The sequence below is a fragment of the Dipteris shenzhenensis genome, chromosome 30 (genome assembly GCF_047967505.1).
Source record: "Dipteris shenzhenensis isolate YYH24624 ecotype China chromosome 30, Dip_SZ_1.0, whole genome shotgun sequence".
Classification (NCBI taxonomy): domain Eukaryota; kingdom Viridiplantae; phylum Streptophyta; class Polypodiopsida; order Gleicheniales; family Dipteridaceae; genus Dipteris; species Dipteris shenzhenensis.
The window spans coordinates 29348562-29361276 of NC_141625.1; positions in this window are offsets into that span (position 1 = coordinate 29348562).

Genomic DNA, 12715 nt, shown 5'->3' on the forward strand with positions numbered 1-12715 from the left:
TGGATTTGCATCGGAACATGTGTTGTATTCTTGCAATGATGGGAAAGTGTCTCAAGACCTTTACCGGTATCTGCTCATCCTGCAAGTCATCTCTATATCATTGTTCCCCACACTTTATACAACTAGCCAAATCTCCATGCTCACGACGAAAGAGAATACAATCATTACGGCAAGCATGGATGGTATCATAATCCATACCCACCATTGTTAGCATCTTTTTCGCTTCATCTCTTGATGCGGGCATGGTATTTGGTGCAGGCAACATCTTCTGGAGCAACCTATGACAATTCAAACATACATAGGCTTCGAACAATGATGATTCGGTATACACTATCCAAATGATGATTCTCAAAACAAGCATGATGATTCTCAAAACAAACAATATCCAAATAATGAGTCAAATTAATGCAAGAGCTAACCTCATTAAGGCCGAGACACTTATATCCGACCACCCATACTTTACTTACAGATTCAAGATTGAGAGACAAGCACGTAGTTTAGACATCCTAGCACCCTCGTACAATTGTGTTGATTGCAACTCTCGCATTTTGACCTCAGACTCTGACATCACGTGTACATGGGATGTAGTGCCCCTAAAAATGGAATCCATCATGTCGACCATACCCTCGTCATCATCCGGGAGACTATAGTCTTGCTCAAAGTGAGAAGGTACCCTCGTCACCCTCCTCATCCTATTTTAAGATTTCGTGTAAATATAAGATCTTGTATTTCCTGGTATCCAATAAAACTGCGAACTTAAATAGCTTTGACTTACCGATGGTCCATCAACACGTGCAACACCAACGGTGGGTACTGGTTCGGGCTCCTCCCCATACATCCGCAAGTGGCACATGATAATACGACGTTGATGTCCTACTTCTCGCTTGCAATGAGTGCAATGATAGTATAACCTCTCCGTAAGCCACTTCGTGCTCCCAGGCATTGGCGCATCATCGGACGAGCTTCCACTCGTTCCTTCCATCTACACTTATAAAATCACAACATAAATTGCAAGAAAATATATTAACAGTTATAAAATAGCATCTATGAGCTTCCCTTCATGCTAGAACAAAAAGTGACTTAAAGCGTTGCTATATAGCAACATTTTGCTCTGTTCCGTCGCTATATAGCGACACTTTTAATTAAAAACATCACTATATAGCGACGAAAAAGCGTCACTATATAGCGACGCTGTGGGTTAAAACCCGAGACTCCCGTCGCGCGGTGCTTTCTTTAGCAATCTTCCTAATCTCTCAAGTAACCAAGGCAATCTCTCCTCCCACCTATTTTCGATGATCTCCCACCTATTTCCGACAACCTCCCACTCTCTTCTCCACTCTTCACCCTTCTCCTAGCTCTTGTACTCCCTCTCTACCCTTTTCTCTCTTTGGTTTCTTGAAAGGAAGTTCTTCAAGAGGTGAGTTTGTTTCAATAATGTAGGTTATTTGTTTGTTAGCTTTAGTTTTGTGAGTGCTTCTCCTTGTATTGCTAAACCTGTAAACTAGTTTTCATGCTTTTTTTCAAAGGATTGAAACAAAAAACGAGATTTCAAGAAAGAAAGAAGACTCACCTCTTTTTTGTATTTCTCTTCCTTCTCTTTCTCCTTGTCTCCTCAATCTCCTCCTTTCAAGAAGTTACTTTTGTAATCTCCTCCTTCCTCTAACATCTTATTTGAAAAATGGTATGTTTCCTCTCTTTTGTAGGGCCAGTCCACAACACCGAGCGGGATGTACTATTTCAGGTAAGTGCTTCCTCCTTTTTCCATTTATTATTTTTGTTATTTGCATTGGCCTGCAGCTAGTGCCTTAAGCGCTAGCTACAGTGATGGGCGTAGGAACCCTCTCTTCCCCTCAATCTCTTTCCTTCTTCTCTCCTTCAATCTCTTTCCTCCTCTTTTTCCCTCTTTCCTTTTCCTCTTCTTCTCTCTTTCTTTCCCTCTTTTTCCCTCTTTCCTTTTCCTCTTCTTCTCTCTTTCTTTCCCTCTTTTTCCCTCTTTCCTTTCCCTCTTCTTCTCTCTTTCCCCCTTCTCTTATGCTCATGCATAAACATAAGCATGAGCATAAGAGAAGGAGACATATGCTCATGCTTATGCTTACACATGAGCATAAGAGAAGACATATGCTCATGTATAAGCATGAGCATATGTCTCTTTTTTCCTCTTTTCTCTTTCCCTCTTCTTCTCTCTTTCTCTCCCTCTTTTCTCTTTTCCAATCTCTCTTCTCCTCTTTTCCCTCTCTTCTCTTTCCCTCTTCTTCTCTCTCTCTCCCTCTTTTCTCTTTTCCAATCTCTCTTCTCCTCTTTTCCCCCTCTTTTCTCTTTCCCTCTTCTTCTCTCTTTCTCTCCCTCTTTCCTCTTTTCCAATCTCTCTTTCCTTTTCCTCTTCTTCTCTCTTTCTTTCCCTCTTTTTCCCTCTTTCCTTTCCCTCTTCTTCTCTCTTTCCCCCTTCTCTTATGCTCATGCATAAACATAAGCATGAGCATATGTCTCCTTTTCTTTACTCATGCTTATGCTGCATAAGCATAAGCATATGCTCATGCTTATGCTTTTCCAATCTCTTTTTTCCCTCTTCTTCTCTCCTCCTCTTTTTCCCTCTTTTCCTTTCCTTCTTCTTCTCTCTTCTCCTCTTTTTCCCTCTTTTTCCCTCTTTTCTTTCCCTCTTCTTCTCTCTTTCCCCGTTCTCTTATGCTCATGCATAAACATAAGCATGAGCATAAGGATGAGCATAAGAGAAGGAGACATATGCTCATGCTTATGCTTATGCATGAGCATAAGAGAACTAGACATATGCTCATGCATAACCATGAGCATATGTCTCTTTTTTCCTCTTTTCTCTTTCCCTCTTCTTCTCTCTTTCTCTCCCTCTTTCCTATTTTCCAATCTCTCTTCTCCTCTTTTCCCCCTCTTTTCTCTTTCCCTCTTCTTCTCTCTTTCTTTCCCTCTTTCCTCTTTTCCAATCTCTCTTCTCTTTTCCCTCTCTTTTCTCTTTCCCTCTTCTTCTCTCTTTCTCTCCCTCTTTCCTCTTTTCCAATCTCTCTTTCCTTTTCCTCTTCTTCTCTCTTTCTTTCCCTCTTTTTCCCTCTTTTCTTTCCCCCTTCTTCTCTCTTTCCCCCTTCTGTTATGCTCATGCATAAACATAAGCATGAGCATATGTCTCCTTTTCTTATGCTCATGCTTATGCTTAAGCATAAGCATAAGCATATGCTCATGCTTATGCTTTTCCAATCTCTCTTTTCCCTCTTTTCCTTTCCCTCTTCTTCTCTCTTCTCTCTTTCTTTCCCTCTTTTTCCCTCTTTCTTTTCCCTCTTTCCTTTCCCTCTTCTCTCCCTCTTCTTCAGATTCCTCTTCCTCTTCTTCCTCCTTCTCTCCCTCTTCTTTCTCTTTCCTTTCCCTCTTTCCTTTCCCTTCTCTTTCCCCCTTCTCTTATTCTCTCTTTCCCCCTTCTCTTTCCCTTTTTCCTTTCCCTCTTCTTCCTCTTCTCGTCCACTTCCTCTTTTCCCTCTTCTTCCTCTTCTCTCCCTCTCCTTTCCCTCTTCTTTCTTTCTTCTTTCTCTCTTCTTCCTCTTCTCTCCCTCATCTTCTCTCTTTCCTTTCCCTCTTCTTCCTCTTCTCATCCACTTCCTCTTTTCCCTCTTCTTCCTCTTCTTTCCCTCTTTCCTTTCCCTCTTCTTTCTCATTTCCCTCTTCTCTCCCTCTTCTTCAGATTCCTCTTTCCTCTTCGTCCTCCTTCTCTCCCTCTTCTTCCTCTTCCTTTCCCTCTTTCCTTTCTCTTCTCGCCCACTTCCTCTTTTCCCTCTTCTTCCTCTTCTTTCCCTCTGTCCTTTCCCTCTTCTTCCTCTTCTCCTCCACTTTCTCATTTCCCTCTTCTCTCCCTCTTCTCTCCCTCTTCTTCTCTTCTTCTCTCCCTCTTCTCTCTTTCCTTTCCCTCTTTCCTTTCCCTCTTCTTCCTCTTCTCGTCCACTTCCTTCTTTTTCCCTCTTCTTCCTCTTTTTTCCTCTTTCCTTTCCCTCTTCTCCTCCACTTTCTCTTTTCCCTCTTCTCTCCCTCTTCTTTAGATTCCTCTTCCTCTTCTTCCTCTTCCTCTTCCTCTTCTTCTTCTTCTCTCCCTCTTTGCCTATGCCTATGCCTATGCCTATGCTTATGTTTGTTTTTTTCGTTTTTTGTTTTCGTGTTTGTGTCTATGTTAGACATGGGATCACGTCGCTCATCCGACGAGTACGGACAGCCTCGCAGGAGGAGAGCTCACGATCTATATGCTCCAGAGGACTTTGATTCCTCTCAGGCGACTACCCCGAGGACTACCCCTGGTCTGACTCCTCTCGGACCTAGCACTACGACTACCCCTGGTCCGACTCCTCTTCCACGTAGCACTGCGACTACCCCTTGGGGAACTCCTTTGCTAGCTACGCATGGCTTTGTTGAGAGTCCCGACGAGTTTGTAGTGCAGATGAGCGATGAGGAGGTCGCGAGATTCTTCTCTCTGCTATCTGAGAGGACCTCAGCAATTCCCTCCCCTACACCGACGGCTGGACGTACTGCCCAGCCGTCCCCTCGTGCCCCTTCGACCGAGGGGTCATCACCTGCGCATGCCTCTCGTAAGGGAAGGAAGAGTAGGAAGGGCAGCTTATGTTGTGCTGACTCGGGAGATGTAGACGATCAGCACACTCACATTCCTATAGGTCTCCACTTGGTCCGGAGACACAGTATCAGTCATGTCCCTTGTCCTTTCCTACTCCCACTGCTACTCTTCGCTCCACTCCTTCTGACTCTGCTACCATCAGTCCTCCTTACTCATCAGGGGATCTCTCCTATCAAATCATAGCTGTCGGAGAGATAATAGAAGAAAGAAAGGGCAAAGCAGTGATGGCACCATGAGGTGGTTGATGAGCCATCACTTCAAGAGCGGCATTGCTACCGATTGGCGGTATCAGGATGACCAAAAGAAGCAAGCGGTCATTGATGAATTAAAACAAGAATACCCTAACCCGCCAAATTGGGAGTTTAATGAGGATTATATGCGAGAGCGCATGGGTTTGGTCTTGAAGCATCGTAGATCAACCTTGCGTACTTCCATCACAAAGGGGTTGGCTAAACCCAGCTGGGGCAGACAAAGCTGATTAGAAGTTCTTCAAGAAGCAGAATAGGGACAATCCCGAATTGTTTGAGGGTCAGAGGAGGGCTGCGAAGAGACGGCTGGACATCGTAGGTACTTTGCACTTTGGTGCAAGCGGACGGTTGACATTCGAGGCAACTGTGGTAAGTCTACTTCTTCTCATTTAATGTATTGTTCTATTTGTTTTACTACATAATATTACATGCACTTTAGCTAACTCTAACTCTCGTAAATTGGATCCACAGCAAGCTGCGATGGGTCATCTTCCTACAGATACAGAGACGCGACACGCATTTCGGATAGGAACAAAGCCGTGGTTTATTGAGCAAGAGGCAATGGGAGCGACGATCGATTGGGCTGAGGTGGCTGCTTGCATGGTATAAGTCTACTCCTACTTGTAATCTCACTTTTTAAATTGTTTTATTCTTTAAGTTCCAATCTAATTTTCGATTTATATGGTTCACTCTTAGGGTCAAAGCTCAAGTGTCCCATCATCGGAGGCGAGCGATCACCAGGGCCAGGGATCAGACGCATGTGATGAGGATCAGGGAGAAGGCACAGCTCATGAGGACCAAGGAACATGCGAACAAGACGAGGACGATTCGGATTTGGATGAGTAGTAGTAGTAGTAGTGGTAGTAGTAGTTTGCATTTTCTTCGCCCTGTATGTCATTTTGTATATTCCCTCGTTTGAGCAATTTTGTATCGCCCTTTCGAAAGGGTAATTTTGTAACAAACAATGTTATATATGTTCGACATGTATATGCTTTTGTTGCTCGATCATTTCATTTGAGCGATTTTGTATCACCCTTTTCGCAAGGGAAATTTTGTTATAAAAAAACTTTGTTTTGTAATTACAAAAAAAAAAAGGATTAGTGGGGGTGGCCCTGTTTAGTCCCACTAATCCTTTTTTTTTAGTTTTGTTAATCGTCGCTACATAGCGATGTTTACCAGTGTTGCTATATAGCGACGATTAACAGTGTCGCTATATAGCGACGTTTACGATCGTCGCTATATAGCGACGTTTATGATCATCGCTATATAGCGACGATTTATAGCGACAGTTCTTTTTCGACACTTTTAGCAGCTTTTATAGCGACGTTTGCGCCCGTAAAAAAAAAAATTTAATGTAAAAAGTGTCGGTATTTTCGTCAGAAAATGGCCTATGCCTTGTAGTGGTGGTGGCATGTCATACCTATTATGCCACGTTCTAAAGTGATGTATAGTACATTTAGTGATATGGAGCGTGTGGAGGATGATCATGGCCATGGAGGTGATGATGATCGTGATACAAGAGAGGAGGATGATCATGAGATAGGAGATATAGATATTCAGGCCATTACCCATGAGGACAAGCCTGCCATTAGTGATGTTGATTTCGATGAGCACATGAGTAGCATAAGGAGTAGTGGGCCGAATGTATTTGTAGATCTCAACATTGGTTTGGATTTTGAAGTAGATAGTTTGGCAATGGTTGATCTCATTGAGGATGAGATCGAACCGTAGCCCATCATTGATATTGGCAAAACTATTTTATATATTGTCTCATTCTTTTCACCTCACTTAATTTTTGTATATGTGGGTTTGCCAAAAAGCATTCATACTTTTATTAAAATTATGTGCTTTGTTAATCATGCGCAATGTTTGGAAAGTAGTGATGCACATTTATCAGCATGCAACAAAATTTTACTCTCTGTATTCTCTATTGCGCATTTATAAAAATGCATCTAAATGTGCGCTAAAAGATAGTGTAGACACGCTATTAGATGCATTAATAATCGTGCTATTAGTAGACACGCTAATAGACGCACCCATATTTTCACTATTCTATGTGTGTCTATAGATGCGCCCGCTATTTTGCACATCTATCAGGCGTGCCAATAATTGCTTTGTCTTGTTGTGATAAGAACCACAGATGCATATGCATAAGGATGTTGATGTGACATCAGTGCAAGAACCACATGTGCATATGCATAAGGATATTCCTGATGTGCCTCCAAAGAAACCTATTGAGATGCAATTCATGGACACAGAACAAGTAGACACCGTGCTAATAGACATGAATGGAAAAGGCATTCTACAATCCTAGACAAAACTCGCACCCTTGAATTGGATTGAGCAAATGAGGCACTTACCTACTATTTAAATCCAAGTTATGGCAATCAAACTAAGTACCATTAGCTTCACTCCAGGATCCAAGGAAAGTAGATAATATGGAATATATTACTTAGGTCATGCAAGCCATCTCCAGGCCATAGAACACCTCCAGGAGATTGCCCTCAACATCTTCAAATAATGGGTGGAGCAAAACATGCTCAACTCCACTCACCTAATTCTAGCACAAGTAGAAAATAATATGCTAAAACAAGAGCTGAAGGATGAACAAACAAGAAAGACTACACTCAAACAAGAGTTGAAGCTTGAGAAAATAAAAAAGATAGCCTTGGAGGTTGTGGGAGAGCGACTGCTTTAGGAAGCTTGCTAGAGGTATAAGAAGCATGTAAAGGACATGTAGCTCTATCTCTCCCAAGTAGAAGTAGAATCAGCCCATATAGAAATCTTGGTTGGTAGCCTTGGAGAAATAGTGCCACGGAACATAAGCCCAGAATGTAGCAGATCTTAGCCATTACAAAGAAATAGAGGGCAATTTTGTAAAATACAATTTTCCTTGCTTTAACTTTTTGAAAGTTTTGACAATTCTCATTTTACTACGGGACATCCCCAAAAGAGCCCCTATAATCAAGGAGTGGCAACTCAACCTCTATTCAAAATTGGTGTTTGAAGCAACGACCAAGGACCAACATTCAATAAGATGATCCGCATCTACCTCTGAGTCTAAAATCTCCATGCACATCATATACAAACATTGAAGGACATGCACAACACCAAATTCTAACAACCACATCACATCCTTTGTTGTATCTTCCTACTGTTGAACTAGCACACCATCATTCAAGCTGCACAATCTTCAAGAATTTGGCACGTTCCTTGATCCAGGGAAGGGGGACAAGTTAAAACTATATTGGTTAGATCACCATTTTTACATTTTGATTCTATAATTGAGTAGCGTAGATCGCATTAAGATTTTTCCTTGGAGCAAATTAGGCCCTCAAAGATTATGAAACTAGAAGTAGGACTATATAAAGTAGAACTTGAGGGCTTACTTCAGTTGTGGTATGTAGGTTGGTGAGAACTAGCTTTCCCAAGGTGATCATCCCCTAACTCTTTAGAATCAATTGCTTCATGGTCTGAAATTTGTGATCTTTTCCAAGGGAGTCAATGATTTGTATCAGAAGACTTCAAAAAGTTGATAGCCAAAGAAGGAAGTTGTGTAGAACTTAGACTCTCTTAATCTCTCTAAGATACTATTGCAAGCTTGTCTTTAGAAATGGGATACGAGTCTATACTACAAGAAGAAATTATTATATGGCATAAATGTCTTATCGTTGTAATGGAGTAAAAATGTCAACCCTCGAAATCAAAATGAATGAACATGCCAAAATCCCTTGATATTGAAAACCAATTGGATCACTTAAAGTTGAATAGAAATTCCCTTTTTATGAGGATAGTATGGATTATGACTGGCGGCCATTATTTTATTTGCAATGAATATGACATTCACATAATCTTTTTGAAGGCCATGTCTTAATTCAATTTATGAGTTTTATATGTAATGGGAAGATTAATAAGAGGGCACATATAAAATTCATTTGTGATGAAAAGGAAGTGAGCAACTTCTCCTAGTGAACACACACATGATATCAAAGTTTTGTTTTTGGTTTTAGAATCACATGGCACAAATGGTTGTTTGTTGTCTCACCCCATACTCCCAAAGTTCTTGACACCTAGAGCTCTTTTTCTTTGTGTTGCATATTTTAGTGCATATCACTTGTCGTATTGGTACAACACTAGAAATAATTAAAACTTGCACTCAATCAATCAAGTGAGGAGATGTACTTTTTATCCCTTTCTCCCAATTTTATTGACACCTAGAGTTCTTTTTCTTTGTGTTGCATATCTTAGTGCATATTCACAACAACACAAAGCAACTATAGATGCGCTTGGTAGACGCGCAAAATAGCGGGCGCGTCTATAGGCGTTGCTTTAGTAGAGAAATTACGGGCGCGTCTATAGGCGCGGCTAAACGCTCGTTTATTTGCGCGTAAATCACCGCGTCTATTTGCGCGTTTGACCTGAGAAAATACGGGCCCGTCTAACATCCCGTTTATTGGCGCGTCTATTTGCACGTGTATTTGCGCGTTTATTTGCGCGTTTACACTGAGAATCAGACGCGCATTTAGACGTGTAAATAGACGCGCTCCAGAGAATACAGAAAGTGAGATTTTGGTGTACATCATTGCTTTCCAAACATTGCCCATGATTACCAAAGCACATAATTTTTTGCAAGCCCACATATACAAGAATTAAGTGAAATGAGGAGAATGAGACAATATGTAAAATAGTTTTGCCAATATCAATTGTGGGGCTATGGTTCAATCTCATCCTCAATGAGATCAACCCTTGCCAAACTATCTACTTCAAAATCCAAACAAGTGTTTAGATCTACAAATACATTCAACCCACTACTACTTGTGCCACTCATGTGCTCATCGAAATCAACATCTCCAATGGTAGGCTCGTCCTCACGGGTAATGTCGGCTTCAATATCTATATCTCCTATCTCATGATCATCCTCCTCTCTTGTATCACGGTCATCATCACGTCCATGGCCATGATCATCCTCCATACGCTCCATATTAGTAAATGTACTATACATCACTTTGGAACGTGGCGTAATAGGTATGACATGCCACCATCTATTATTATCCACCATTGGTTGATAGACAACCTAATTCAAACACAAATACAATCATGTTACTTTTCTTGCATCAAATATTTAAAAGCGAGTATTTTTATGTGTGTGCACAGTACCTGTTCACATTGTTGCGGTAGTACTAGTGTGTCCTTCCTACTTTGCCAAAACTTTGTGGAGTCAATAGTTACAAAGCCACTTGCATGACGTTTGATTGTTGCATTAGGGCCTCTTTCCACCACGTCCTTAAACCACTTTACATCCAAAACATACACAAAGAAGCGTCGAAAGTCAAGCATAATGATATCTTGGATTATGCCACAATAATCATCCATGGCTCCATTGGCTCCCTCAAAGCTAGCAATGACGCCGCAATCTTGTGTGTTTCTCTTATCATCAATCCGTTGTGTTCGAAAATGCTTGCCCTCACACCATATAGCATTGAACATAGTGCACTACACCAAGAAAAAATCAATTAAATAAGCAATCTAAATTATAAAAAGCTCCTAACTTATGCATAACATTCTATATACCGACCTTGCTCATGCATCCCCTAGCATACTCCCATTCTTCCATTGTGATATGCATCCCCTCGTCTTTCTCTGCTTTCTCCATTTCATCAAGTAGCCAATCCACATGAATATCCTTTGGAAGTGCTCTTAGATGCTGAGGGTATGGCACACGAGATCCGTGGTGTGTACGAAAGAGGGCCCTTTCTTCTTGTCTTCGTGCCTTTGCATCCTCGTATCTTGTCACCCATCTTTTCATCACATCACTATTAAGCACGCAAAAGAGGTTGATACTATTATGCAACTCCGTGTCTATTACTTTGTTGCGTCCTTTTCCTTGAGGCACAATAGAGGTCATCCTTAGGTCTTCATCATCTCTCCATAGTCGTGGGAGAGAGCTATCCACATCAACAAGAAACTCAGAAATATATACAAGTGACTCTTGTACCAACCAACCCTCGGCCATGCTACCTTCGGGTCTTGCATTTTGTCTCACGAAGCCCTTCAACGTCTTCATGAAGCGCTCGAGGAAGAACAACCATCGTGCATGTATAGTACCACATATAGCAATCTCATCCACCAAATGTACTATGAAATGTAGTTGGCTTGTGAGAATAGAACATGGAAATGTCTCCTCCACTAAACAAACCGCCTCCACTGACATAACTCGAGCATTCTCAAGCGTGGTGGGATCTATTTCCTTTGAGCTCACATACCTCACAAGCTCGCCCATCTTGCCACGTCCTTTGCCTATTCATAATCAAAAAATGCAATGCTTACCTGAACACTCGCCATAGCCTGGGAAGTCATGCATCATCCACATCAAGACTACTTTGCAGTTGAAGTCTCGTGACGAGGGAGGCCTGCTCACATCATGCACCTCGATACCTCTCTAAAGTATCTCTAGCTCATCAATCAAAGGCTCCAAATAAACATCAGGGTTTTTGACTTTATGTTTCCCTGGAATTAGAAGGGACAGCATGACATGTCCTTTCTTAATAGCCATAGAGGGTGGAAGATTGTAATTCACCAATACCACTGGCCATACACTGTAAGACGTGCTTTTAAGACCAAATGGGTTCACACCGTCCATACCCAATCCAAGTCTCAAGCTCCTAGGTTCTTCCTTGAAGCTTGGCCATGTGTCTTCAATATGCTTCCACGCAGGAGAGTCCGCGGGAGTTCTCCACTTGCCATCGGTTGATCGATGGGAGGAATGCCATGACATGAGCTCTGCAATAGATTTGCACTTGAACATATGTTGGATGCGAGGGATTATGGGAAAATGTCGCAATACCTTACGAGGCACGTCCAAGGTTTTGAGATCTGCTCTATATCTTGCCTCTCCACAAGCAGGACACTCTCTTGCATCCTTATGTAGTCCACGAAACAAAACGCAATCGTTGACACATGCATGGATGCGCTTGTAATCTAATCCTCCAAGAGAGGTCACATGTTGCCTTGCCATATCTCTTGAGGTCGGTAATTTATTCTCCCTTGGAAGCATTTTACACAATAGCCTGCACGTGAAGACCATAAATGAGAAAAAGCATTCGAGTAATTGACCCACGCGCATAATTCACCATGTTTGCAAAATCGACTTTAAAGCTTACTTGAGTAATGCATTCAAACTTGCATTGCTCCATCCATAGATGGTTTGCAAGTTTAGTAACTCAAGGGAGGCATGTAGAACAGAGAATGTGCACCCCTCAAACAGTGGAGTCGATGCTGCGGTAAAAAGATCATCCTGCTCCATGCTATTATCCCTCCCTTGATGGACATATAAATCCCGCACCATATCATCAAACACCTCCTCCTCCACGGCTTCATGAGGTAATGGCGGAGGGCTACTATCACCATCACTCCATGCATCCGTAACGGTCCCTCCTGAAGATCCCACCTCATATGGCCGACACTTAGCCTCCTCACGACGGGCATAGGGTAACATGTGCGGGTGTGGCACTGCATCCTGTATCAAATTAAAACGGGATCATAACTCAAACATATGAACACCCATAGGTATCTTAATCAACCTTAACTTACAAACCCTTACCCTGTTTACGATCACATCCCATTCTCCATACTTTGAGATATGATTGAGAGTAATCCTGCGTGCACGATACATGTTTCCTCGACATCGATCACACAGACATTTGATTTTTTGCTCCAACCACATTTCGCGATGGTGGATACGGAGGGATTCATCCTCACTGGAGCTACTTGTTGAAGATGGAGACATCCTACAAACAAACAACCCACCAAATTTGCTCTTCTTCAATTAAAT